This window comes from Gopherus evgoodei, chromosome 1 (genome assembly GCF_007399415.2).
Source record: "Gopherus evgoodei ecotype Sinaloan lineage chromosome 1, rGopEvg1_v1.p, whole genome shotgun sequence".
Classification (NCBI taxonomy): domain Eukaryota; kingdom Metazoa; phylum Chordata; order Testudines; family Testudinidae; genus Gopherus; species Gopherus evgoodei.
The window spans coordinates 109,799,595-109,827,517 of NC_044322.1; the positions used below are offsets into that span (position 1 = coordinate 109,799,595).

A 27,923-nucleotide genomic window follows, 5' to 3' on the forward strand; every position below is an offset into this window, starting at 1 on the left:
TGGGATCTCATAGTGTTGCAGGTCTGGGATGATTTCCAGTGGCTGCAAAACTTTCATGTACGTAGGGCCACTTTCATGGAATTTTGTGACTTGCTGTCCCCTGCCCTGAAGCGCAAAGACACCAAAATGAGAGCAGCACCCACCATTGAGAAGTGAGTGGTGATAGCCCTGTGGAAGCTTGCAACACCCGATAGCTACCAATCAGTTGGCAGGGCAATAGATGGAACACATATCCCCACCTTGGCCCCAGCACACTGTGGCGGCCAGTACATAAACCGCAAGGGGTACTTTTCCATGGTGCTGCAAGCACTGGTGGATCACAAGAGATGTTTCACCGACATCAACGTGGGATGGCCGGGAAGGGTGCATGACACTCATGTCTCAGGAACTCTGGTCTGTTTGAACAGCTGCAGGAAGGGACTTACTTCCCAGACCAGAAAATTACTGTTGGGGATGTTGAAATGCCTATAGTTATCCTCACGGGCCCAGCCTACTTCTTAATGCCATGGCTCATGAAGCCATACACAGGCACCCTGGACAGTAGTAAGGAGCAGTTCAACTATAGGCTGAGCAAGTGCAGAATGGTGGTAGAATGTGCTTTTGGATGTTTGAAAGCGCGCTGGCGCAGTTTACTGACTCAGTTAGATCTCAGCACAACTAATACTCCAATTGTAATTGCTGCTTGTTGTGTGCTCCACAATATCTGTGAGAGTAAGGGGAGACTTTTATGGTGGGGTGGGAAGTTGAGGCAACTCGCTTGGCTGCCAATTTCTCACAGCCAGACAACAGGGCAATTAGAAGAGCGCAGCAGGCTGCACTGTGCATCAGAGAAGCTTTGAAAGCCAGTTTCATGACTGGCCAAGGTACGGTGTGACAGTTGTGTTTGTTTCTCTTGAAGTTACCCACACCCTATATATATGAAAGGAAATAAAGTCAAAATTGTTTAAAAACTGTTCTTTATTATTTTATGCACAATGCATTGCGAGAAATTATAAGGTATATCGGGCGGGGGTTGGGTTAGGAGGGTGGAGGAGGAGGGAAGGACATGTCCAGAAACCAAATCAAAAGTTTGCATATACCAGATTTCTGGTGCTTGGGTGATTCTCTGGGGTTGAGTGTGTGGGTCCCCGTAGCCTCCCCCCTCGTCGTCATGGGCGTCTGGGTGAGGAGGCTATGGAACTTGGAGAGGAGGGAGTTTGGTTATACAGGGGCTGCAGCGGAAGTCGGTGGTCTTGCTGCCTTTCCTGCATTAGATCCACCATACAGCGGAGCATGTTAGTTTCCTCCCCCATGAGCTTGACCATAGCGTCCTGCCTGCTCTCATTGCGCTCCTCCCTCCTCTGTTCGTGTTTCTTTAATGCTTTACGGGACTCCGCAATTGTTTGCCTCCATGCATTCAGCTGGGCCCTATCAGTGTCGGAGGACTGCATGAGCTTGGCGAACATGTCATCTCAAGTTCTTTTTTTCCACCTTCTAATCTGGACCAGCCTCTGAGACGGAGTAGATAGGGGCCGTGTTGAAACATTTGCACCTGTGGGAGGAGAAAAAGGGAAGGTAGTAATTTTAAAAAATACATTGCAGAGAACAAAGGGGGCACTTTGGTATGAGTAAGCCATTGCATAGGGCCAGGCAACAGAATTCAACTTGCAGGCAGCCCCTAGGGGGATGTGGGGTTCTGCTTCTTCTACATTCATTTCAATGCTTTCAAACTGCTGGGCTCTCTTTCCCACAGCAAGCAATGCCTGGTGGGTTTGCCATATAAAAGGAGGGCCTGAGGGCTCTCTGGGGTGATCACCGCACACAACAATCACACATACACACACCCTCACCCAGCTCATGTCAGGCTCAGAGCAGGGATGAGCCATTTACTCTAAACACAAACAACCCAGTGCGGCTGGGTTCCACCCCTCTGCCACCCACCGCATGGCTCTGATCCGGCTCTCACCAGAAGTACCTTCTCCAGGATCATGGAACAGGAGCCCGCCTTGGGAGTGAGGGGAGGCTATTGGATCCAGCGTTAAGATTAGTTTCTGGCTAGGGGAGAAAACGGATTCCCCACTTGCCACCTGTGCACTGTCCTCTTCCTCCAATGTCTCTTCCTCCTTGCTCCATGCAACTCCCCCTTTGCAGGTGTCCACGAACAGTGGTGGGGTAGTGGTGGTGTCACACCCCATAATTGCATGCAGCTCACGGTAAAAGCAGAATGTATGGGACTGTGACCCAGAGTGCCCGTTTGCCTCCCTGGCTTTTTGGTACACTTGCCTGAGCTCCTTGATTTTTGTACGACACTGCTCTGTGTCCCTGGAGTAGCCTCTTTCCGTCATGGCCCTGGAGACTCTAGCATTCATATTTGCATTCCTTTTTTTGGAACGTAGTTCTGCCATAACACACTCATCTCCTCAGCACGTGATGAGATCCAGTACCTCTCGTTCGGACCATGCTGGGGCTCGTCTGCGAATCCGGGACTGCATGATCTCCTGTGCTGGTGGACTCTGCATGGTCGCCTGTGCTGGTGGACTGTGCTGATGGTCACCTGTGCTGCTGGTGACCAAACAGGAAATGAAATTCAAAAGTTCCCGGGGCTTTTCTTGCCCACCTGACTAGTGCACTGGAGTTAAGAGTGCTGACCAGAATGGTCACAAGGGAGCATCCTGGGATAGCTCCCAGAGGCCAGAATTGAGTCCACAATACCTTTAACCCAGGATTGTGATTGCAATTTAAGCACTACTCCACATGCCGAGGTGGAGTACAGAAATCGAATTAAAGAGCCCTTTAAATCGAAAAAAACCATTTGGTCATGTGGATGGAATAATTTTTTTTTGAAATAACTTTGCTAATTTCACAATAACAGGCTAGCGTAGACCAGGCCTGAGAGGGATGAGATATGGAGAATGCTTTCAGAAGTCTTAAAAAAGCAACACACTGATGCAGAAACTACAGAACCCAAATCACCAAAAGAGGAAATCATTCTTCTGCTGGTGGTGTCTGACTCAGATGATAAAAATGAACATGCATTGGTCCACTCTGTTTTGGATCTTTATGGAGCAGAACCCATCATCAGCATGGACGTCTGTCCTCTGGAATGTTGGTTGAAGCATGAAGGGACATAGGAATCTTTAGCGCATCTGGCACGTAAATATCTTATGACACCAGTTACAACAGTGCAATGCGAATGCCTGTTCTCACTTTAAGGTGACATTGTAAACTAGAAGCGGGCAGCATTAGCTCCTGCAAATGTAACCGAACTTGTTTGTCTGCGTGATTGGCTGAAGTAGGACCAAGTGGACTTGTAGGCTCTAAAGTAGGGCTGTCAATTACTCGCAGTCAACTCATGCAATTAACTAAAAAAAATTAATTGCGATTAATTGCAGTTTTAATAACACTGTGAAACAATAAAATACCAATTGAAATTTATTCAATATTTTGGATGTTTTTCTACATTTTCATATATATTGTATTCTGTCTTGTAATTGAAATCAGTGTATATTTTTATTATAAATATTTGCACTGTAAAAATAAGAGTATTTTTCAATTCACCTCATTCAAGTACTATAGTACAATCTCTTTATCGTGAAACTGCAACTTACAAATGTAGTTTATTACATAACTGCACTCAAAAACAAAACAATGTGAAACTTCAGAACCTATGAATTCACTCAGTCCTACTTCTTGTTCAGCCAATTGCTAACACAAACAAATTTGTTTACATTTACAGGAGATAATACTACCCTTACCAGAAAGCGAGAGAGAGCATTTCAATGGAACTTTTGTAACCAGCATTGCAAGGTATTTATGTGCCAGATATGCTAAACATTCATATGCTCCTTCAAGCTTCAGCCACCATTCCAGAGGACATGCTTTCATGCTGATGACTCTCGCTAAAACAAAAAAAAATGCATTCATTAAATTTGTGATTGAACTCCTTGGAAGATAATTGTATGCCCCTGCTCTGTTTTACCCACATTCTGCCATATATTTTATGTTATAGCAGTATCTAATAATGATCCAGCACATCTTGTTCATTTTAAGAACACTTTCACTGCAGATTTGACAAAACACAAAGAAGGTACCAGTGTGAGATTTCTAGAGATAGCTACAGCATTCGACACAAGGTTTAAGAATCTGAAGCGTCTTCCAAAATCTGAGAGGGGTGAGGTGTGGAGTATGCTTTCAGAAGTCTTAAAAGAGCAACACTCCAATGTGGAAACTACAGAACCCAAGCAACCAAAAAGGAAAATCAGCCTTCTGCTGATGGCATCTAACTTGGATAATGAAAATGAACATGTGTCGGTCCACACTGTTTTGGATTGTTATTGAACAGAACCCATCATCAGCATGGACGCATGTTCTCTGGAATGGTGGCTGAAGAGTGAAGGGACATAGGAATCTTTAGTGTATCTGGCACATAAATATCTTGCAACGCCAGCTACAACAGTGCCATGAGAACACCTGTTCTCACTTTCAGGTGACATTGTAAATGAGAAGCGGGCAGCATTATCTCCCGCAAATATAAACAACCGTATTTGTCTGAGCGATTGGCTGAACAAGAAGTAGGACTCAGTGGACTTGCAGGCTCTAAAATTTTACATTGTTTTATTTTTGAATGCAGTTTTGTACATAATTCTACATTTGGAAGTTCAACTTTCATGATAGAGATTGCACTACAGTACTTGTATTAGGTGAATTGAAATACACTATTTTTTTTGCTTTTTACAGTGCAAATATTTGTAATCAAATAAATATAAAGTGAGCACTGTACACTTTGTATTCTGTGTTGTAATTGAAATCAATACATTTGAAAATGTAGAAAACATCCAAAAATATTTAAATAAATGGTATTCTATTATTGTTTAACAGTGCAATAAATCATGATTAATTTAATCGCTTGACAGCCCTGAAATATATATGTGCCTATGCACGTGTGTGTATAATATATGCAACATAGAATCATAGAAGATTAGGGTTGGAAGAGACCTCAGGAGATCATTTAGTCCAATCCTCTGCTCAAAGCAGGAGCAACACCAGCTAAATCAACAGTGCATATGCATATATGCAGTAGTAGTAGCAGGCTGGCTGCAGCTTTCCATCTCCCAGAATAAAGCAAATAACCTCTGGGCATTCAGTTTCTGAAAGTGACAATCCAAACTTAACAAAAATTTGGAATGAAGTAAGAGCTCTTAGGCCATGCAACTAAACTGATGTTTTACTGTATCTGTTCTGTTTTTAAAATTCATGCCTGTGTATTGCTTTTTGTTTGTGAAATGGGGTCAGGAAAGGCATTTAATGGCAGTTTTCACCACTAGGTTTTGATCTTGCAACTAATCAGTTTATTGTAACCCACTGATACATTTGAGTGAATTGTCCAGTTGATTCTTCCACCCACTAGGGCACTTCAATGCAATCTGATTTGTTATGGTTAAGTCTCTTGTTTCATTAGGGACTTGCATGGGCACCAAAGCAGTCTGGTGAAACACCAGAGTCGTCCATCTATAACAAGTTAAATCTTCAACAGCACCCTCTTGATGGAAACTAATTTACTATAGGCTAGAATGTTTACTATAGACTATTATAGTTTCTCTGATTCATTCAGTCTTGAATTACTCAGCTTTAGAGTAACCCTGAAATCAAGAGCCTCCATTATTAATAGAGAAACTGCAGTTATTTCCAGTGAATTCTTGGGATTCATTTTCTGTTTCTTTGTAGCACCCTGTACAGAAGCTCAAAGGCTAATGTTTCCACTTCAGAGAAAGAAGGATTTCTAGAGTTACTTTGACCCATCAGAGAGCAATGCATTTATTGTATGGTGCCTTCTAACTCTGTGAGTCACGTTTGTGCAGCATTCTAGTACAGTGTTTAATAAAAAGGCAGACTAGTATGATCAAATTAAATTTTGTGCGCATTTTGCTTAAACATAGAACATTCTAGCCTGAAGTCCCCATGAGCAGGATTGTCTGTGAGGTCACTTGTTTTTCCTCTTATTTTGCTGCCTTGTAGTGATTGTAGCTGCTAATGCATCTTTCATCTAGTGCTGCATTATCCAGCTTTCTTTTGCTTGTATTTTGTTACTTTCAGCTTTTTATTGTTTAATCAACAATAATTTGATGCCACTTACTGGTAATCATTTTTCTTATAAAATCATATCACTACTCAAAACCAATTCACAACTTAATGAAAAAGAAATTAACAATATTTTAAACTATAACATAGAATCGTAGGCATGGAAGAGACCTTGAGAGGTCTTTTAGTTCAGTCTCCTGCACTCAAGGCAGGACAAAGTATTATCTAGACCATTCCTGACAAGTGTTTATCTAACTTGCTCCTAAAAATCTCCAATGACAGATGGTCCACGACATCCCTAGGCAATTTATTCCAGTGCTTAACAACCTTGATTGTTTTTCTTAATGTCTAACCCAAACTTCCCTTGCTGCTACTTAAGCCCCCTGCTTCTTGTCCTATCCTCAGAGGTTAAAGAGAACAATTTTTCTCACTCTTCCTTGTAACAACTTGTGTTTTTTAAAACAGTTATCATGTCTTCTCTTCTCCAGACTAAACGAATCCAGTTTTTTCAATCTTCCCTCATAGGTCATGTTTTCTAGACCTTTAATCATTTTTGTTGCTCTTCTCTGAACTTTCTCCAATTGTCCACATCTTTCCTGAAATGTGGTGCCCAGAACTGGACACAATACTCCACTTGAGACCTAATCAGTGTGGAGTAGAGTCAAAGAATTACTTGTTCTGTCTTGCTTACAATACTCCTGCCAATACATCACTGTGGACAGTCATTAACATTGACCCTCTCATCCTCAAGTGTTTCAACAAAACAAAATCTCCCGCACACACTTTGGTGCTTGTTTTATGAAAAACCTTGTTGCCTTTGTTGCTTAATTTTCCTGTTACTCTTTTCTCCTGTGTACTATGAATTCTCTCTGGTATATTGGCTCTTCACTGGATAATAATTACAAGTTTCAGTAGTGTGATAATGCTCTGCAGTTAAGGTTGTATGGCAGATGGGCAGTTTCCGGTTTTGGACAGGATGTAAATTAATAAAAATTAGTTCTGCAGACTTCAGACATCAGACAAACACATTTCCTATAATTTCACTTGAAAAGAAAAACTTGATATCACAAATTGTAACACCAGTGATGAGAGAAGCTGCTTTTTATTCCTATCTTTCTGTTTTATAGCCTATGTGCTATCCATTCACGGCATATTGGGCTAGCCCTACTGACTTCAGCAAGCATTGTTTACTTCAGGCTTACCCTTCAACTAGTCAAGTTTCACATGGAATGCAATGACCTAAAACAAGACTTAACAGACACAGATCACACTAACAGAACTTCTTTCCTTGACATCTTAGTTGTATAAGCACCTTACTAATATTACTAATTACAGCATGCCTTTACAACGTATGCTTTTGGAATTGTACCACCTGGACGGCCAAAAATATAAATATACTCTTAAAATGCATTATAACATTGCAGACTACACCTCTAGAATATTTTTTCTTGCTCCTTATCTGTGTAACTGAGCCTTATTTTTTTCAGATGGAGGCATTCTCCAAACTTCTAATATGTTTAATTGCTCATTTTCATTTCTGCAATGTCCTTTTTGTGGTAATGTAATACATACCTTGTTATGGTCCTTTTAAAGTCTACAGAATTGTTGCCATTGACTTCAGTGTTGTCTGGTTTTCTCCATCTTCTTCTTATTGCAGCTTAACAGCATGGTGAGATTTTGACTTCTGTTTCACATGCTGCAGACATGTGCATCGAGATATCGGGCATATCTATAGTGACTTCTGTGTCTGTTTACCTGAGAGATCACAGTTAATGCAGAAACCTCCTTGTACAGTTATTTTAAATTGCTTCTTCTGACATGATTTATCTTGCACTCTGTCAAATTTCATCTGCTGTCTTCTTGCCTAATTAGATATTTCTTTATGTATAGAGAGATTTATGTTGCACCATTGCCACATAGTCTCTGGACACATTTATAATATGAAACAATACTTTCTCACAAAGACAGCTACAATCATCAGCCACCTGCTGATTAGCCACCCTCTCGGCTTGAAAACACAGCACTCTAATCCAAACTCATGAAAATGTGTGGGTAAAGAGGCCAACATTGCATCAGGCTTTGGTGGCTCAACAGAGGAAGTCAGTGCTAGAGCTGAGGTCTCCCCACTGGAAATACTGCTGCCTGCCCTCTGTACCTTAAAGCTAAGGCCTGGCAGCAAGAGTACATCAGCTACTTTCAAACAGTTGGATGGCAGAGTGCATGTAAAGTCTGTACAATAGGTGGCCAAGTCCATCATGGTGCCTTTTTTAGCTTTGAAGGTTCTCATCATTATCCTAACTCTTGGCTGCACTAAATAATTTTGTCTTCTGCAAAAGTCTCTGACGTCTTGTTCACCAAATTTTCTGTTTGTTAATAAATATATTGAATAACTCCTGTCTTAGTAGTAGTGCACATCCCAATATTAACCTCTTTCCATATGGAGAATTAGCTATTTGTGACCACCCTGTGTTCCTTACCTTTGTTTAGGCTAGTGTTTGAAAGGACTTTACCTCTCACCATGTAGTAATGATATTTAATAATACTGAGTATTTACAATGTTTATGTTTAAGAGCAAACAGCTATCAGTTATGATTTTTATTACATTGCACTGAAGTCAATAGGTAAGTATCCTGTTCATTGCCCTATGTATTCCATGGCACAATGGGATCAAATTCCATGGCAGCAACCCCTAAAATGTATGGCAATGTACAATTATGCTATTGCCATGACATAACCTCCAGTTCTAATCCCAAAGCTCCACAAAAACACACACAGCTAGGGCGAATACTCAAAAATACTCAACATAAATGTTGTCAAGTATCAGAGGGGTAGCCATGTTAGTCTGGACCTGTAAAAGCAGCAAAGAGTCCTGTGGCACCTTATAGACTAACAGAAGTTTTGGAGCATGAGCTTTCACGGGTGAATACCCACTTCGTCAGACCCACTTCGTCTGACGAAGTGGGTATTCACCCATGAAAGCTCATGCTTCAAAACTTCTGTTAGTCTATAAGGTGCCACAGGACTCTTTGCTGCTTTTAACATAAATGTTGTTGATTGTTTGAGAATGAGTTTTTTGTTACACTCCCGATGCAGCCTGGCTCCATGCCCCGAGTCTCAACTCTCACAATGTATCCAGTTGACCCAGTTCATAATCATCTTCCTCATGTTTTTCAGGCATGAGGAACTTGTAGCTGGTCAGGGCAGCTCATCTCTCTAACTCCCTTGACCTAGATGGCTCTGCTGGTCCCCAGCCTAACAGCATTTATTTCTGGCTCCCCCAGTTTCCTGTTTGCATGTTAGATTATTCCAGTTCAGGCTCCTCAACCCTTGCTGCCTATGTCCAAGAAACGGTGCAGAGAGCATGGATTGTGATCAAATTAACTCCTGATTGTGGGGAAAATGGGAGAGCAAGAAGCAGCTGTAAACAGGTCTTGGCAGGACAAGGGAAGAGCAAATAAAATGGTGACTGCATGGCTGCAGCAAACTGGTGAATTTTCAAGCATTCTGGAAAAATTCCACGTCACTTGACTATATTCACTATATATATATTGCTTAATAGCTTATCAGGAAGGGCGTTTAGTGAGAAAATTTAAATGATTATTCCATGATTCTCCTTTTGTCCTTTCAACCCTTTCAAAGAATTCAAGCAGGTTAAAAAGAGACACATTTTATCCACATAAAAGTAGTGGTGGTCCATGATAGCACTCCATTGTGTTTTATATCAAGCTTTAATGTTTTTTTCACATTTTTCTTATATATTAAATGTTTTGATTTCAAGAGACGTGAAAGTCCTTGGGGCCCTGCTGTACAAACACAAGTAAGCAACCATCATTGCTGTAGAAAACTTGCTATCTTGGAGACAAGACCAGACCAATGGTTAAAGAATGAGGATATAGCTTACAACCAAATGAAGCTAGCGATAAGTGGAACAGTTTTAGTGTCATGATACTGAAGTAAATTTCATAACTCTTGATTACCCATAACTCTTTTTTAAAAAGACAGATCTCCGGCCAATTTTCAGTTCTCTTGTATTACAGCTGTTTTAATGTAGAATCACAGTTGCTCTAGTAGCTATGCTACTTTGTTCATTAGTTCCTTCAGAACTCTCAGTTGCCATCTGTCTCTGACATTTTCTTGCAATTTAACTGCTTCCGTGCTGAAATCTACGTCAGCCTTTAGGCAAGGGTGGAACAAAGATGGCACTTTAAATAGCATGTGGATCCTCCAATAGAAAGCTAACATTACACTGGTGATCACTGCCACGTTCCACAGGAAGCAATCCGGAGCAGCGAGGGGTTGTGTCCCCAAATGCCCTGCAAACTTGGGTGTCTCACAAGGATGTGGTGCTGCAGTTCTCAGCCCTGGTGGCTCATAAACAGCCAAACAGCCTGCAGGTCGCACCCTGAGTGTCTGTACAATGGCAGCACTGCTCCAGTAACTGCTATTGTTGACCAGTGAGTTATTAGTTTTCATATGATACCTCACAAGCCATATTTTGTACAAAGATTATTACAGTAGTGCATAAGGTATGAATACAGACGTGCATTTGGTCAAAATTGGGGGAAAATCATCTCCAGAAGGATAGAAAACAAAGAAAAAAGGCATTTATGATTAAATAAGCCCTCTTTACAAAAATTGCCACTAATGCTAATTATTCCATCTATTCTTCTAAGTGAAGTTTTCAGTAGAAATCCTGCTGAATCAAATAGTTTTCAGTCTTTGTATTGCTTTATTATTTATTACTTGTATTATGGTAGTGAATAGAGGTTCCCATCGGGGACTAAAGCCTCATTATATCAGGCACTTTACTTGCATATAACAATGGACACCTTCTGCAAAGACTGAAATAGGAAATATCCTATTAAGGTCCCCCTCGCTCTCTAAAACCTTTTGATATCTCTCTCTTCTCTGCTATTTCATATCTTCTTTAACTGACCATCACTGGAGTAATAAAAGATCCACTTGCTTACTCATGAGGTTTTTGTGCTCTACTGAAATATTTCTAATTATTTGTTGATATCCTCTTTTCTTTTTGTTCTTTGATTCTGTTATTCTTATGCATCATCCCTATCTAGTCTATGGATTTTAATTTCTTTTCCACTCAGCTTGTTTCAAATGAATTTGCTCATTTTCAAAAATCCCCCATCTTGTACTTGTGTATACTATAGCATCAGAGGTTAGTAGGTGTAAATTTATATTCTGATTCCCTATGCACAGTGACTCAGTCGCTCACTCCTATCCCAGCTCAGGTTCAAGAGCAGCTGCTTTGTCTTCCAGAACAAGCTTTTTCAGGAAGAAATAATTTGATAGTGAGAGATTGTTTCTGTAAACTATTCCCTGACAGAACATTGAGTCACTTCAGAGTAGGAGAGTGTATGGATAGTTATGAAAATATCTGTAAATTCCATACCTGTGCCATTCAAATACTAAAATTGGTTCCTAGTGCCCCCTCCAACTAAGGAGTGGAGGGTGCAAAGAATGCCTGTGTAGCTGCCTACTAGCCAGAGAAGCAGCTTGAGTGAACACATGCTGCCCAGTCATAGATGTTATATTTTTTAGGCTCTGGAAACTTAATACATTCTGGAATGCTATTATCAAGAGGTTGGAAATTTTCAATTTGAACATGTGATCCAGTAATCAGACATTTTAAATAACACTACTGGGAAGTGAATAGGGAATCAGAAGTCTGGAAGGCTGCTGGGCAGGAAGACTGATTTGATAAGTATGTACTTTCTGAGCTACCCAGACATGCTCAGGGCCTCTCTCCTGACATATTTAGTATATAGTTTTCAAATATTCATAAACCAATATGTTCAAGCTTATGAAAGCATGTACTTTTTACTGAAGACTTTCACTTACATTTGGCCAGGTTGGGATTTTTAGAGCTACAGCATTGGCCTCTACCATTTGAACTAACAGAGTAGCTGGTAGTAGTAGAAGGCTATTTTCTCTGTGAACCTGCCACTAGGAGGAATGTAGAATCACACATTTTCCAGCAGGTTTCATGGATATTTGTGAGACAGTAAAGGAATGAGGAGATGCAATGTCTTAATGATTCCCTCCAGAATCTGGAATTTATCTAGTGGTTACAGACCCTGCTGTGCCTGTTCCCCTAGCCTCTCCTGCTCCTATCCCCAGCTCTTGTCCTGCTCCCCACCACCTTCTGCTACCCACCCTTGGCTCCTGCCTGTTCCCTTCTCCAACACATGTCCAATCCTTTGCCCTGCTCTTATTCCCCACCGTTACCTGGCTCCTGTCCATATTCCCCTCCTTTGCAGCTGTCATCACCAATCCCTAACTCCTACCCGAATCTTGTTTCTGCCCCCCTCTGCTCCTAATCTCTCATCTCCTCAGAATTCCATTTGTCATGGCCTGCATCTCTCCCTTCTATCCATCCGATTTCTTAATCTCTGCATGTCTGTCACTCCTCAGTGCCTGGGCACTAGCAGGGTGCACTGAGAGCAAAGGTGAAAATCTCCCTGTTCTCAGTTCTGTTGCCCAGTGACATAGCAGCCCCAGTTGCCAGGTGAAGCAATTTCAAGGAAGTTCAGCCGTACGTCCAGGATAGAACCATGGTCAGTAGCGTGAGGATGGTACATAAGCCTTCTGGTTGCATGTAGGAGCTGTGAGGGGCAGAGAATGCTCAGTGCAGACAGAATCTTCAGAGAACTTAGTGGCAAACTCCAAGAAGCCTCTGCTGAGCTTGTGCAAACAGACTGTGTGGAGGCTTGTAACTTTCCCAAATGTAGTGAATTTTCATGTGGATGGCAAAAGGCTGACACTTGGATAAATACCAAATTTCGAGTCCCTGCTCCAAAGGTGGGAGGCACTAGAGAATCAATAAAAGATGTAGGCAGTAATATGGACAAAATTTATCTTTCCCTGGAAAGGGCTAAACTATTTTAGCTGAAAGGTCCTTAAAATATTCAGCCTAAGGCAAACATCTGGCATGGAAAATATCAACCTGCACAATTTAAGTTTGGCAAAGTTACAAGTGACTTTAAGAAAGATAGAGTATAATAAACCTCGGTTAAACAGATTACTCATATCACCTTTCTTAAGGTTCTTTGGATACCAATTGCTTACCCAAATTAAAAGGACACATGATTTGATTGTATAGAGTTTTATTATCTGCCCCTAACAACAGCAATCAATAGTATAGGATAAAAAAAGTAAAATAACATTGGATTATGATTGGACTAATATATACTAGAAAAAAACTGGTAAACATGATAACCATTCAGCCTTTAAGAATCTCATAACACAACAATGAAAGAATACACTATTATTCAACAATTATCCTGAGAAAGTGACCTTGTTTGGAATTTTGACTGAGCCCCTCAGAACAGATCCTCACTTGTGCCAAATTAGTTATAAATGCCAGTTATTTAACACAGCAGAGGAAAACACCCAAAGCTAAGGCATAAGGCAGTGTAGTCAATTACTCACATGCCACTTCACCAAGATTGCCTTCCCAATGGATCTATAGTAGTCAACCCTTTTAACCTATACCCACACAAATCATATTAGCCCCAGGATATGGTTAACACTCTTAAATATCTAACATGAACTTCTATATTTTATTCACAGATTCTATAGACTGAGTGCAATTCATGAGGTTTTCACACTTAATCTTAGTTTATGTCTGTATGTACCTAGAACTCAAAATGCAGTATCTAACCCTTAATTTATAATAGACACATGGACAGTTTGTCACAATCCTAGTTAATAGCAACAGCTTCAGTTTTAAACTTCTCCACAACAGTCTTGGTTGGAACTGTTACCAAACAACAACACTGACAATCCTTAAAGCACCTACACAAGCATGTACACTTCCTTACTAATTAGGCACCTGATTTCAGGCACTATTCAATTGACTGATCTTGGTTGCCACCCAAGAGAAAATCTGCATCACCAGAATTTTGATCAGCCATTCAGCTGAATTACTGTTCACCAGGAGTTAATCCTGCAAACATAAACTTGCAAGCTACCTAAACTGCTGGAAAAAAAGAGAGTTAAAGTTACCTATTTAAGATAGAATGTGTCTGATGAAGTGAGTATTTATCCACGAAAGCTTATGCTCCACTATGTCTATTAGTCTATAAGGTGCCACAGGACTCTTTGTTGCTTTATTCAAGATAGGTACTTAGTAACACCAGGAGCACTTCCAGATTGTCAGCCTTGGACCTCAGTCTTCTCCCTTTACTTTCTGAAAGTAGAGGACCCAGTGTGCTGAATGAAACTGGTCATTTTATCCCATTTTGCTGAGCAACATAACTTCTTCCTGGAGAAGCTGGTGTATCTAAGGTTGACCCATACTCTAATGTAGACTTGAAATGTCCAACTCAGATGATGATTGTGTCATCTCCCACCATCCAGCCAGAGAATGAAGCATCATTTTTGAATTCTTACAACTGCCTTTTGAAAATTCTAGTCTTGTTGTGTAAGACTTGTGTTATACAAGTTTGTGGTAGAGGAGGCACAGGACTGGCAACAGCTCTGATCATGGTAAGTATTAGGCAATCTTAGCTATAGGTGGTGCTATCTATAATAAGTAACGGTAACAGAAAACTTCAGCCCCAAGCACACTCTTCAGAAAAGTTATGAGTGACTGAGTTTGGGTTAGAATGGAAAACAAAAACTTATCACCATCCATCTGTCCATTCGTTCAGCTATGTAGCAGTAAATATAAACAAAAATTCAAAAGCCTTTCAAAAAAATTAAGTTTTGGACAGACTTTGAGACCAAAAAACCCCAGATTATCTTCTCCCACTGATCATACCAGGTGAGTCCTGATGTTTCAGTGGTTTCCCGGGAGGATTAGAGTGTTATAACACAGCAGGTGCGGTCACAGGCCCAGCAGCAAAGCAAGGGGAAAGGAAGTTTGCACTGAACTAAGCTCTTTTGTGTAAGGAAGGAGAAGCTGGGGCGATTCTCAGCTCAGCGCCGCGTGGGTGGCTGAAGTGGACAGACTACTCTGGCAACCAGGGCGCAGGCTGGGGGGGTGTCCAAGGTTGCGAACAGAAGCCTGGGACCTATTCCCGGCGAGCTCGGTCCGGGCTGGCTGCGTGACCTCAAGCAAGCGGGAGAACCCTCCCTCGCCTCAGTCCCGCTCCCCATGGGTCCGCCCCACGGCAGTGCTGGGAAGGGCCCTAAGACCCTTGGAGGGCGGACGGCAGCTCATGTTCCTTTGCATTGTTCTTATTCCTGTCACCAAGGGAGCCCAGCCCCGCCACTGGAGGCGGCTGCGTTAAAGGACTGGCCCAGGTGCGCCAGCTGCTACCCACAGCAAGTGCCCGAGCAACGGGCCGGCTGGAGAGTGCCCAAGGCGGGGGTGGGCGGGGCGGACGCGGCAGCCGCTGCGGTGCTCCAGCTCGGGGCTGCTCCCACCCCGAGAACAAAGGAGCGCGCCGGCCACCCCCTGCGGCGAGGGGCGGTAGGGGGCGGAGTTGCTGCCCCCGCCCACCACGCCCCGCCTGGGCGGCCGAGAGCCGCGCTCATTTCTCCTCCCTGCGGCACTGGGGGCGCCTGCCCGCTGCCGCCTGCAAAGGCAAAGCGCTGACACAAGCCGCGGGCGCAGGGGGACGCGGAGCCTGGCGGGCGGGGTTGTGCTCGGCGCTCAGCCCCCGGCAGCGGCACTAGCAGCGCTCCCAGGTGAGTGTGCTCGGGGCGCGCCCCCTCCTCATGTGCCGGACTTGGGGCTGGTCCCCGGGGGGGGCAAACAGCGGAGCCCCCCCCCGCTTGTGGCCGCACAGAGCAGCCTGGGGTGGGGGGGTTAAAGCCCCGCCCTTGGCTCCCCTCCGTGGGGCAGGAGCAGCCGCTGCAGGGATGTGGAGGCTGCTGGGGGCTCGCGGCGGGGGCGCGAGGTGAGAGGAGCCGCACCGCTCGCCGAGGTCTCTTGCCTGAGTCCGGCCCGTTCATTCCCCTGGGAGCGCGGCAGAAGCCTGCAAGTGCCCCAGCCCGGCCCGCGCTGCCCCTTTCGGGGCTAAGGGCGCTCCGCCTGCCCCCGGATGGAGCTGCCCGGTCTGAGTTGTCGCTTGGGGTCAGGGCTGGGACCAGCGCTTCATCTCCGGTCGTGGTGGGGGTTAAAGCAGAAGTGCGGGGATAGTTCCCGGCTGCTGGGAAAAATCTGCCACCCGATTGTCCAACCCGGGTAAATCTGATCGATATTGCAGGGTGTCTTCTTTTCAGGCTGCGTTAGAAATGAGTGAGAGTGCTAGGAAAAAACAAGCTGGGTATTGTTTTTTCCATAGTTGAACAAAGAATTTTTCACATCAAGGGACACTTAGATTAATATTCAAAAAATCTCCCTCATGGTGTTGCTAATAATACCTGATATTATTAAATGTGAAATAGAAATCTGTCTAGATATAGAGATGTCACTTTTTTTTTTCTGCTTGTGCTAGCTGTTTGCATTTTATATTTCACTCAGTTTCAGTTTGGACTTTCAAAATGGATTAGCCAGGCTTCCTTTTGTTTGTAGCCCTTTTCTAATGAGTGTTTCATTCTGGTTTCTATTTAGGAAAAGGGTTATTTACAACCCAAAGACTACAGGGAAAGATATGTTTAAAAACACCTTTTTACTGATATGTTTTTTAAAAATAGAAACATTTCACCTGTTAGGTGTTGCAGAAGATTTGCAAGTCCTAAACTTTGGGCCTATATAGATCTAACAGTATCTCTTTTAAGGCCCCAATCCTGAAAGTAAAATATACCTGAATGAAAGTACTGCATTGCCAGTGGGTTCAGTGGAATCAGCATTGCCAACTCTTGCAACATTTGGTTTTTGTCTTAAAGCCCCAGTCTCTGGATTCATTAGGTTTATAAAGTTATGTGATAATCTCAGTTTTTATTTATTTTTTAAGTAAATTTCTAGCCCTTATTGCAGAGGAAAGGTTGAAAATGTGAACTATTAAGGTAAATAGAACCCAACATTTATTATTTAAACACAATCTCATAGTTTTTAAGTCAATCTTATGAATCTTTTGAATGGTTGGGGCTGACTACTGGGAAGTATTTGAATACCTAAGATTAATCACATGGCTGTTTGCAGGATCAGGGTATGTATAAAGAATAACTCATGACAAACAAAATACATTGCTAATGTCAAATACTGTATTAAAAGACAAAACCAACTGCTATTGATTTAATTCACAATTCAGGAACATACATGCGCACTGGCTTAAATCTTGTTTATTTAATTGAGTTTTAACCTCATGTATAACTTTAAGAATATGCTTGTGTTCTTCCTGAATTGGCATGCTTTACTGACTCAAGAATCTACTGTCCAAGAACAACTGAGCATCCGTAGAACCTTTTTTTATTGACTTCTGTATCTTTGGTGGAAGAAGGGCCCACCTATGCAACACTGAAGGAAGTTGCATATGTGAGTAGCTGGGGGAGGAGGGAGACCTACAGGAGATACTAGGCCAGGCACGGCCAAACTGTGGCTTGTGAGCCACATGCATCTTTTACAGTTGAAGTGCAGTTTGTGGAGCCATCCCGCACCTCCTTTCTCCTCCTACGGGGCCGGGGTGTGGGGGAAGAGGCAGGAGTGGCGCCAGGGTTTTTGGTGCCCTAGGTGGGGGTCCTTCTGCACTCCCGGTCTTTGGAGCACTTTGGCGGCGGGTCCCAGAGCGAGTGAAGGACCCGCCACAGTTGCCACTGAAGACCCGGAGCATGGAAGGACCCCCTGCTGCCGAGGGTGGCAAAATGCCGCGCCCCCCCCCCCCCCCCCACAAGTCCTAGTGCCCTAGGCGACCGCCTAGGTCGCCTAAATGGAAGCGCCAGCCCTGGGAAGAGGGAAGTGGCAGGGCTTGTGGCTTCTGCCCTGTGGGGAGCATGGTTTTGGGGCTTTAGCCTTGCAGGGGGGCATTAGGGCAGAAGCTCCGTGCCCCGGCAGGTGCCACCCAGCAACACTCAAACTTCTGAAGATTGTATGCAGCTCAGAGGATCAGTAAGTTTGGCCACCCCATACTATGCTGTAATATTGTAAACTTACTAATTTGAAATGTTAATTTTCCTAAATGTTTTTAAGTAATTTCTGTAGTTCTATTTTAATGCTGAAAAAGTGTTGTCAATTACCATCTGTTACAAGGTAATAGAACCTGCCTATTAAATCTACACAGGTTTCGTAAACAAAGTGTTCAATATTCAGTTAATTAATTGAATTGAAAAAAACAAGCAGATCAGAAATCAGCTAACTGATTTCTTCCGAAAGGAGCAGAGTGCATATTTTCCTTTGATCCTGCTACAGCAGTTGGATGCTGTCAAATGAACTTTATGCAGAGGAGGGTCCCTGACATTCAAACTTAATTTTTCAAGCTAATTATATCATCTCCACAATAAGTAAAATACCAGTGATTAAATCATGCGAATACATTAACATTAAGGAAAGCAGAATACATTTTACATCAGGGTATTCACTAGGCAGACCACAGGCAAATCCAGACTGCCAGATCGTTTTGAATGTATCACAAAATCTTTTATTTACTTATTATTGTTGCTGCTGCTGTTCTATTATTTTCTTGGGATTCGGCCTCAACCTAGAAATTTGGACTTTAATGAAAAATAATTGGTTACCCTTGCTCTATGTTCTAAACTGAAGGTAATCTAGTCTGGTTTTTAGGATTCACATACTTAGCCATTGGTGAGCCTGGGTGAAACAAAACTGTGTATAGAATATTGGCAACATCCTATTTTGGGTATTATGTTTGTCATATCTTTTACATAAGAATAATGCGCTATTGGTAGAGGTGTTCTTATGACAAATTATAACTCCTATCTGGAGACTTATCAGTGTTTCAGACAAGAGTGTCAACCAACCAACCCACTTGATTTACTTAATTGATCTGCATAGCAATTCAAATTCTGCAGTATTAATGTTTACTATTTAAAATAAGAAGTAATTTTCTAAGCCTCCTTGTTGTCAAGATAATGTCCAAAATGTGAACCAAGTGTAATATGATAGTGTTTATCTTCCTGAGTCTACAGACAGTTTTAAAGAAAGACTTGGAGAGGTTTAAACCAATGGTGGGCAACCTGAGGCCTACCTTCCACAGGTGGTCCGTCAGGGTAATCCACTGACAGGCTGCAAGACAGTTTGTTTACATTGACTGTCTGCAGGCGCTGCTGCCTGCAGCTACCACTGGCCAGAAACAGTGAACCATGGTCACTGGGAGCTGCGGGTGGTCAATGTAAATAAACTGTCTTGTGGTCTGCCAGTGGATTACCCTGAGGGGCCACGTGAGGCCCGCAGGTTGCCCACCACTGGTTTAAACTGTCTTCCTCTTTAATCTCATTGGGGTGTAGATTCTAAAACCTAATGATGATATATATGTATTAGTGCAAACTATTTTATTGCTAATAGATTTTTGTGGGTGAAAGGAAGTAGGAGTGAAATCTGTGAAGTGGGAATTGGGCAGAGTTGCAGAGAATAAAATAGAGGAAGAAAGGAGACCAAGATGGGAAGGAATCAAAAAGGAGGATGAGGAATAAAGAGGAAACAATGGGCTGAAAAAAGCAGCCCTCTTAAAGGGGGAAACTCATTTTCCCAATGAGTGAGGAGGATGTGATGCTTTGGGGGTTCACCCAGATCAGTAAGGTATTATGTCACTACCTGCCATGTAACCCCGGCTGCTTCTATGGTGTGCAGCTTTGGCTCAGAACGCAATGGCCTCATCCTTGGTTACTCCTTGCCGGGTGGCCCCAAAAGCCCTTCCAGACCCAAGTTTCCCCCAAACTGTTTCCTCTGAAGTGTTCAGTCCCTCTCACTGGACTCTCACAGAAGTTATTCAATTTGGAGACAGCGAAGAGACACAGAGGCAAGAAGGTGTCAGAGGGAATGGACTGAACAGAGCATTCATTGAGTGATCCATCCCATCATCCACTCCCAGCTGCTAGCAGTCAGTTTTGGAGACTCCTGACACAGAGCATGCATTTGCATCCCTGATCATCTTGGCTAATAGCTGTTGATGGACCTATCCTCCATGAACTTATCTAGTTCTTTTTTTTAACCCTGTTATACATTTGATCTTCAGAACATCGCTGGCTAGGAGTTCCGTAAGTTGATTGTGCATTGTATGAAGAAGTACTTCCTTATGTTTGTTTTAAAGCTGCTGATTATTAATTTCATCGGGTGACGCCTCTTTCACGTGTTTATGTGAAAGGGTAAATCGTACTTCCTTATTCACTTTCTCCACATCATTCATGATTTTTATAGATCTCTATCATATACCCCCTTGTTGTCTCTTTTCTAAACTGAGCAGTCCTGGTCTTTTTAATCTCTCCTCATATGGAAGCTGTTCCATACCCTTAACCATTTTTGTTGCTTTTCTCTGTACTTTTTCCAATTCTAATCTTTTTTTCTGATGGGATGAATAGAATTGCATGCAGTACTCATGGTCTTACCATGAGCTTATATAGTGGCATTATGAAATTTTCTGTCTTATCTATCTCTTTCCTAATGGTTCCTAACACCTTGTTTTATTTACATTGGAGACACAGTCAAGCCTGAAAAAAATAAAATTCCTTTGTCTAGGACCAGTTGGGCTTATGCACAGTCTGCCAAACACATTTGAGGATCATATTTCCAGCAAATATCTATAATTATTTATACATGGCCCATAGATACATCACATTATAGTATTAATTACTAGTCTGTTACCAATTTTCCAATGAAATATTACAAGACAACAGTAAGCTAGTCAGGTCAGCTGAGACTCACTGCTACATACCAGGGAGCCCTTGCCCTCTGGCATTGGGGTGCTCTTAGAGTCACAGATGTATGTGACAATACTGAGGAAATCATTACTAAGTTTAGTTATTATGTAACTAGGTCTTTCTGCAAATCTCCCATTGGCATCAGTGGAAGTTCTGTTTATGGGTTGTGGTTAGCAGGTAGTCCGTAAAGTATACCACAATCCTGAACCATAGTTAAAGATGGAATTTGATCTTCTCCAAGAAATTAATTTGGTGCCCCTTCTCTAATGTTTTAGGGTGGGTACAAGCAGCATACTCCACTCAGTGTATGCAGGTAACCTTTGTTAATGTTAGGAAATTGCACAGTAAATTCACAACTTAGCACACAACTTTCCTATGAGGACAAGCCCTATACTTACAATTTATTTATACTAGTATAAACCCCATTTAGGCACATCTATTCTGGTGCAACAGCAGGTTTTGTCAATTTAGCTTATGTCTTTGGGAATGGGTTTAAGTTAAGCTAAAATAAGATACTCTTATACTGGACTAAGTGTCTTCGTGGGCTGGGTGGGGAAATTATACTTCCCATAGTTTCTTAAATTTTTAGAATAGTTCTGCATGGCAGGATGCAGCATGGTGCTATTCTAGTGTCTGTCGATGTATTTAAGCATTTCTTAAAGATCTATGCAAGCTAGGTCCATGGAAAGTGAATATTTTTTTGGTAGGAGACAGGGCATTTGAGCAGTGGGGGCATAGCACATTAGGTTTGTTGTTAATGCTCTAAAGGTAAGTATAAATATTTGGCATACCCAACAATTTAATTGGTATATGCCAGTCCAAGTCCAAGCTGCTTCTGTGGTTCACTTGTGTGAGTGCCACAAGACCCACATGGGTTCTACAAGAATGAAAATTAACACAGATCTTGAGGGCAAGCTCTCTCCTTGAGCAGCCACCTCTCATTTACACATCGGTCAAATCTCCTTTTTAACTAAGGGGCCCTGATTTTTTTCCCCTCTGCTGGTGCCATGAAGAAAATATTTCCAAATCTAGGGATCAAGCTTGTGAGGGAGCTAGGGTCAAATTCATGTAAGGCTCTTTGGGAAGTGGGCAACTCATTTACATAAATTCACTGTCACCTGAGCAGTTTTGCATCTCCTACCTGCATGACAATGCTGATCCCTTATGTTTCCCTTGCCTTGTGCTCTAAGCGGACTGTACTTAGTCACATTGTGTGTAGTCAGTTTGAGACTGTAAAATGATGCATGATTTGACCTCATATTTTCAGTTGTTCACAAGCAAATTATTTTCCTAGCATACACACTGTACAAATGGGTTTCCCTGAGTTCAGAGTGTGCATGTCCATGATCCTGTGTTGTGGATGTTGCATTAAAAAAAATTATTCTCCAGAATTTTGTAATACTTTGTCAGGTGTCTTAAACTGTCATGTTTTGGATTAATTTGCAAAACATGTAATTCGCTTGTGGGGCTGTCCTCACTAGGTAGGAGGCTAGGTAGGAGAAGAGACTGAGAGAAATGATTTTAATGTATAAATATTGTCAATTTTCATACTAAAAAGAGGCAAGGCTACCTGAAAGATGAAAAGATTAGCATGAGAGAAGCTTTTTATTACACACAGTTACACTTGATTATCTTAATCCCCTTTGAAGACTTGTGGGGTCTCAATTTTACTCGCACTGTAGCTGCGACTGCTCGGAGATTAACTTTCCCTTCTTAAAATCATATTGGGAGGTTAATAATCCTCTACAGGGGATTTTTTTAATAGAAAGTCAAAGTTTATCTTGGAGGACTAGAAATCTCTGGTAGTTAGATTAAAGTGATGATCACAGTAAACTTCTGAAGGAGAAAAAGCTCTTCAGTCTTAAAGTATCCTACACCTTTTAAAATCAATTTAAATATACCTTGGAGATAAAATATACTCTTCCCTCCGTCCCCCCTTAGAGCAAAAAGTAAAATGAATATCCTTAGGAAGAAGGTTGAACTTAAGAAATAAAACTTGCCAGTAGTTTAATTGGCCTTGTTTTGTTAATAGTTCTAAAGTGCGTTACATTCTTTATTGGAATTACATGAAAAAGTCAGTCATCTATCTGTAGTATGTCATACTGCATTTAGGCAGATAGTTTCTATGTTGTTTTGTGTAAATGAAATCTTCCTAATTGAGAATCATGATTTGTAGACCCATTGTAAGGAAGCAAACAAATATGAATGTGAAGAATATTGCATCATGTGTTCATTAACTTGTTTTGACAAGTGTACTTCAGTTTTATTTATAATGCTTTATAGTTTTAAATAACAGTGAATGTACTGGAATATATATTGGAATGTTAGTACTGTTAAACCATGTTCCAGCAATGTACTATTAAATCTTTGCTGAAGATTGGGTAAAAACTCAATTATTTGTGAGAATTACTGGGTTTGTAGGCTCAGAGGGGAATTAGACACATTAATACTTTAAGTGTAAAATGTTGCACTTACATAGAAATAATGCACAAAATAAATGCCATCAGTGAAATAACTCATGCAATATAGATCAGTTCAACATGAAACAGCAAAGAAATCCAATAGCATGTTGGCTTGCAATAGGAGGGATATTATGGATTAACATAAGTGATCCATCCCCTGTCGCTCATTCCCAGCTTCTGGCAAACAGAGGCTAGGGACACCATTCCTGCCCATCTTGGGTAATAGCCGTTGGTGGACCTCTCCTCCATTAATTTATCTAGTTCTTTTTTGAACCCTTTGTAAGCACTATATCCAGATGTACATATACCCTTTTCTTAACCTGTGTACTATATAACTTTTTTAACATTTGCTTTAATAAAGTCACAGCCAATGAAGGTTGATGACATTAGAACATTGAGTTATGTTAACATGCTGAAAGACCATTCAGATTTCATGTACCGTCTGGGTAAAACAGACTGGACCAGCTTTACCTTTTTGGGTGAGGATTATGAACTCTCGTGTGTCCTATCCACAGTGTGCAAGTCTTTGAGCACAATCTTCATTAACCCAAGGTGCGCACACCCACCTTTTCTCTCCTCAAAGCATACGACATATAGCTTTCATATATCATATACCTCCTGCAATAAACATCTGTTACATATACCCCCAAAATATTTGGATTCATTGCACACCTTGCTGCACATCCATTATAAATGCCGCAGGCTGGCTTTCTAGACAATGGGCTTGATGCACACATTTCTTGACACGGAGATGGAGGTGCAATTTGCAACTATGCCCCTCAGGTTTGCACTAGGTGGAATGGTTAACCAGACCTCACTGCTAACCCCTGCTGGCTGCAGGGACCCCAGCCCTAGGTTGGGGCTGGTCCAGGCAGGACCCTAGCCAGAGCAATCTCTGTTAAACAACATAATTTTAATGGTTTAACCGGCTAACTTTTTTAACCAGTATTTACATCCCTAGTTTGCACCCTTCTCCTGGGGTTCTGCCAGGGAAAAGCAGCCTTGACTTATGGTTAGGGCTCTATAGGAGCTCTGTGAGCTGTAGTGGTGCACTGTCATTGCATCTTCTGGAAGCCCTGGCTATATCTCTTTCCCAGGCAACAGAATCCACTTACAATCTGTAGGTAATCTTGTCAGAAGACATTTATATTCTGATTGTTTGACTGATCCGAGAACCAAATTTTTATTGTGTTGCTTCGTTGACACATTGACAGATGGTTCCAAATTCTGCCCAGACTTCTCCCATTTGCAACAACATTAAAGTCAATGGGGTTGTTTGCAACAGTAGACAAGTCAGGGCAGCATTTGTATGTAGGAACTCAGAGGGCAGGCAGAACTTTGAGAAGTGGAAACATTTTCATTCTATTACGTTGTGTCATGAAACAAAAATCACATATCACAGCTGGTAAGTACTGAGCTGAAAATTAGTTTTTTTTCCAAAATGGTAATCTAGTTTTGTGCCACTTTTCTGGGTTTGACTAAATCCCAAGACTGTTATGAACACTACGTGACTGAGGATACTTCAGTATCTTTGGAATGACCCTCATGGACCTCATATCTGCCGATGGCACAGCGAATGATGCAGGCACGTGATAATAGCTTTAACGTCCCAAAGAAATTGCATGTCCTTTTTCCTCCCTTCTGCCCTTTCCAGTCCACCCCAAATCTCTCTCCAGTGTACACGTGACCCTCCAACAGGGCTACTTATCCCTCCATGAACTACATCCACCTAAACTGTTGAAGCCCACACTTCCATCTCCTTTAGTCTCAGTGTTTGTTCTTTCTTCCAGTACAACTTCTCTGCCTCCTGAGTCACTGAGCCCATAACCCCAAATTAAGTTTACATTTACTTATTTTATGTTGTTTAAAATAAAATAAATGAACTGGGCAAACAACTTCATTAAGGCAAAGTTAAGGTTGTAAATATATATCTCTTTAGAAGTTTCTTTCCTTAAAAAAAAAAAAAAAAAAAAAAAAGGAAAGGCAAGAAATCCAAAGTGAAGGTTAAACTAATATTATGAAGTAATTTCTGATCACTGAGGTGAAACTGTGACACTCTGTATCTCAGGGGAACACCCTGTACCCCCATGTTGATCCTTATAATATGATTGTGTGATATCTAATGCAAAATTTGTCATGTTGTGTCTCTTCGGAAGACTCATGGTGTACTGAGCATTGTTATAGTAATGTTATAGGTTGTAATTTCATGCATATAGTTATGAGGCTGAAATCGTGTCCTTGTGGCTTAAAGCAAGTCCAGGCAAAAACTCTCTAAGAGCAGAAGGGCAATTCACACCTTATAAGGCATGTATGAGACAAGCCCAGCCTCACAGGAACAAAGGACATTAGCCTAGGCAGCAACCAGGGATCTGTTGGACTCTCCCTTCACCTTCCTTTGGTCAGTTTGGGATTTCAGTGAGGTAATGGTCACCTGACTCTGAAGGTAGGGGCAAAGCCCAAGAGGGAAGAAAGAATATAATAAAAGGGAGAGATGTTTGCCATGTTCTTCCTCTCTCTTCTGCCTAGGTGATCATATGTCCTGATTTTATAGGGACAGTCCCGATTTTTTGGTTCTTTTTCTTATATAGGCTCCTATTACCCCCTATCGCCGTCCTGATTTTTTCAAACTTGCTGTCTGGTCACCCTCTGTCTGCAGACATCACCACTAATCAACTGAAGCACTGATCAAAGGGGAGAGCCTGGCTGAAGGGCAACCAGACAGCCTGTGGTGAGAAGAATCTAAGTTTGTAAGGACACTGGAAGTGTCAAGATCAGCTTAGAATGTGTTTTGCTTTTGTTTCATTTGACCATATCCGACTTGTTGTGCTTTGACTTAATCACTTAAAATCTATCTTTGTAGTTAATAAATTCATTCTATCTCAGTGGTTCTCAGACTTTTGTACTGGTGACCCCTTTTGCACAGCATGCCTCTGAGTGTGACCCCCCACTTATAAATTAAAAGCACTTGTTTATATATTTAACACCATTATAAATGTTGGAGGCAAAGTGGGGTTTTGGGTGGACACTGACAGCTTGTGACCCCCCCCCATGTCAAGGGTCGGCAACCTATGGCACGCATCTCGCCAGGATAAGCGCCCTGGCAGGCTGGGCCAGTTTGTTTACCTGCCACATAGGCAGGTTCGGCCGATCGTGGCTCCCACTGGCCACGGTTCGCTGTCCCAGGCCAATGGGGACTGTGGGAAGTGCGCAGGTGAGGGATGTGCTGGCCACAGCTTCCCGTTGGCCTGGGATGGCGAACCGCGGCCAGTGGGAGCTGTGATCGGCCGAACCTGCTGATGCGGCAGGTAAACAAACTGGCCCGGGTGTTTACTTTGGCGAGCCACATGCCAGAGGTTGCTGACCCCTACCCCATGTAATAACCTTGGGACCCCCTGAGGGGTCCCAACCCCCAGTTTGAGAACCCCTGTTCTGCCTGAAGCAGTGCATTTGGTTTGAAGCATGTCAGAGACTCCCGTTGGGATAACAAGCCTGGTACATATCAATTTCTTAGTTAAACTGACAAACTCATATAAGCTTGCAGTGTCCATGAGGCATAACTGGATACTGCAAGACAGAGGTTCCTGGGGTTGTGTCTGGGACTGGACATATTGGCTAGTGTCATTCAGTTACACAATCCAATGAGCAGTTTACTTGCCAGAGGCTGCGCGTGAACAGCCCAGGAGTGGGGGTTCTCTCAGCAGAGCAGGGTAAGGCTGGTTCCCAGGGTCCAGGGTTGGAGTGACCTAGCAGATCACCGGTCTGGATAACACCAGAGGGGAACATCACAGTAACCCTACTGCATTTCACTTCACTTTTGAGAAGGAAAAACTCTGCTCTGTGATGGTGTCCTCCTCAAGGATTTTTTTAAATTTCTCTTGATTAGAAAATTCCAAATATTAGCCAAGAAATTAGGGAGAAATATTTCCTTAAATATACCTTGTGAGATAATCAAGAGAAACAATGAATAGTACCGTATCAACAAATAAAGTACAAAATGCTGTTACACTTTGTAGTATTTATTTTCTGCTAAACTTCCGGCATTACATGTTATAGTTATCTCTGCATGTGTAGTCTCTTGTTTTCATTGTTGCCTGTGATGGTTTGAACAGCTGCAGAAAGTTAAATACAAATTAATTTATCATAATATTCATTTTTGTGTATCTTGCTCTTGTAATGCTGCACACACTCCAGTAGAAGTCTCCTAGACAGGAACCGTTTACTTGTATTCTTTTACTGGTGGGAATGGCTTATTGCTTTTTAAAAATGTATTTATTTCTTGCTCTCAGGGTACAAAGCATATGCAGCTTCCATTAAAGTCAGTGGGTGCTATGGATGCTCAGCACCTTAGAAAATCATGCACTCTGCTTTTTATTTTAAAAGTAGACTTAAAAGTACACCAAAGCCTATAATATTTAGAAATGAGGCAGGGGTGGGAGAAGAGGAGACTTGTTTTATTTGCAGCCAACATGACATTTTTATACACTGAGAAAATACAGTTTATAACAGTGTTTAGAGCAGAAGGGCTTCGGTAGGAATGGGGTGTGTGTGAGTGAAGTATAGTAATTAACTCTAATTAGATAATACTTAATCCTTCTCAGACTGTTCCTGAAGGATTTATGGTTAAAACATTGCTAGTTTCATTCTTTATTTACAAACAATCCTTTTTATTCCAAGCTACACTTG

General features: G+C 42.0%; 1 protein-coding gene across 5 annotated transcripts in view; it reads left to right on the forward strand.

Annotated features, from left to right (window-relative positions):
* Nucleotides 1-15,642: 15,642 nt before the first annotated feature.
* MCF2L (MCF.2 cell line derived transforming sequence like) overlaps nt 15,643-27,923 on the forward strand; it is a 287,755-nt gene continuing 275,474 nt past the window's right edge. For all 5 annotated transcript variants that reach the window (XM_030568841.1, XM_030568849.1, XM_030568864.1 and 2 more), the window contains exon 1: nt 15,643-15,711. The gene's annotated coding sequence lies outside the window, so the exon portion shown is untranslated. The remainder of the gene's footprint in view (nt 15,712-27,923) is intronic.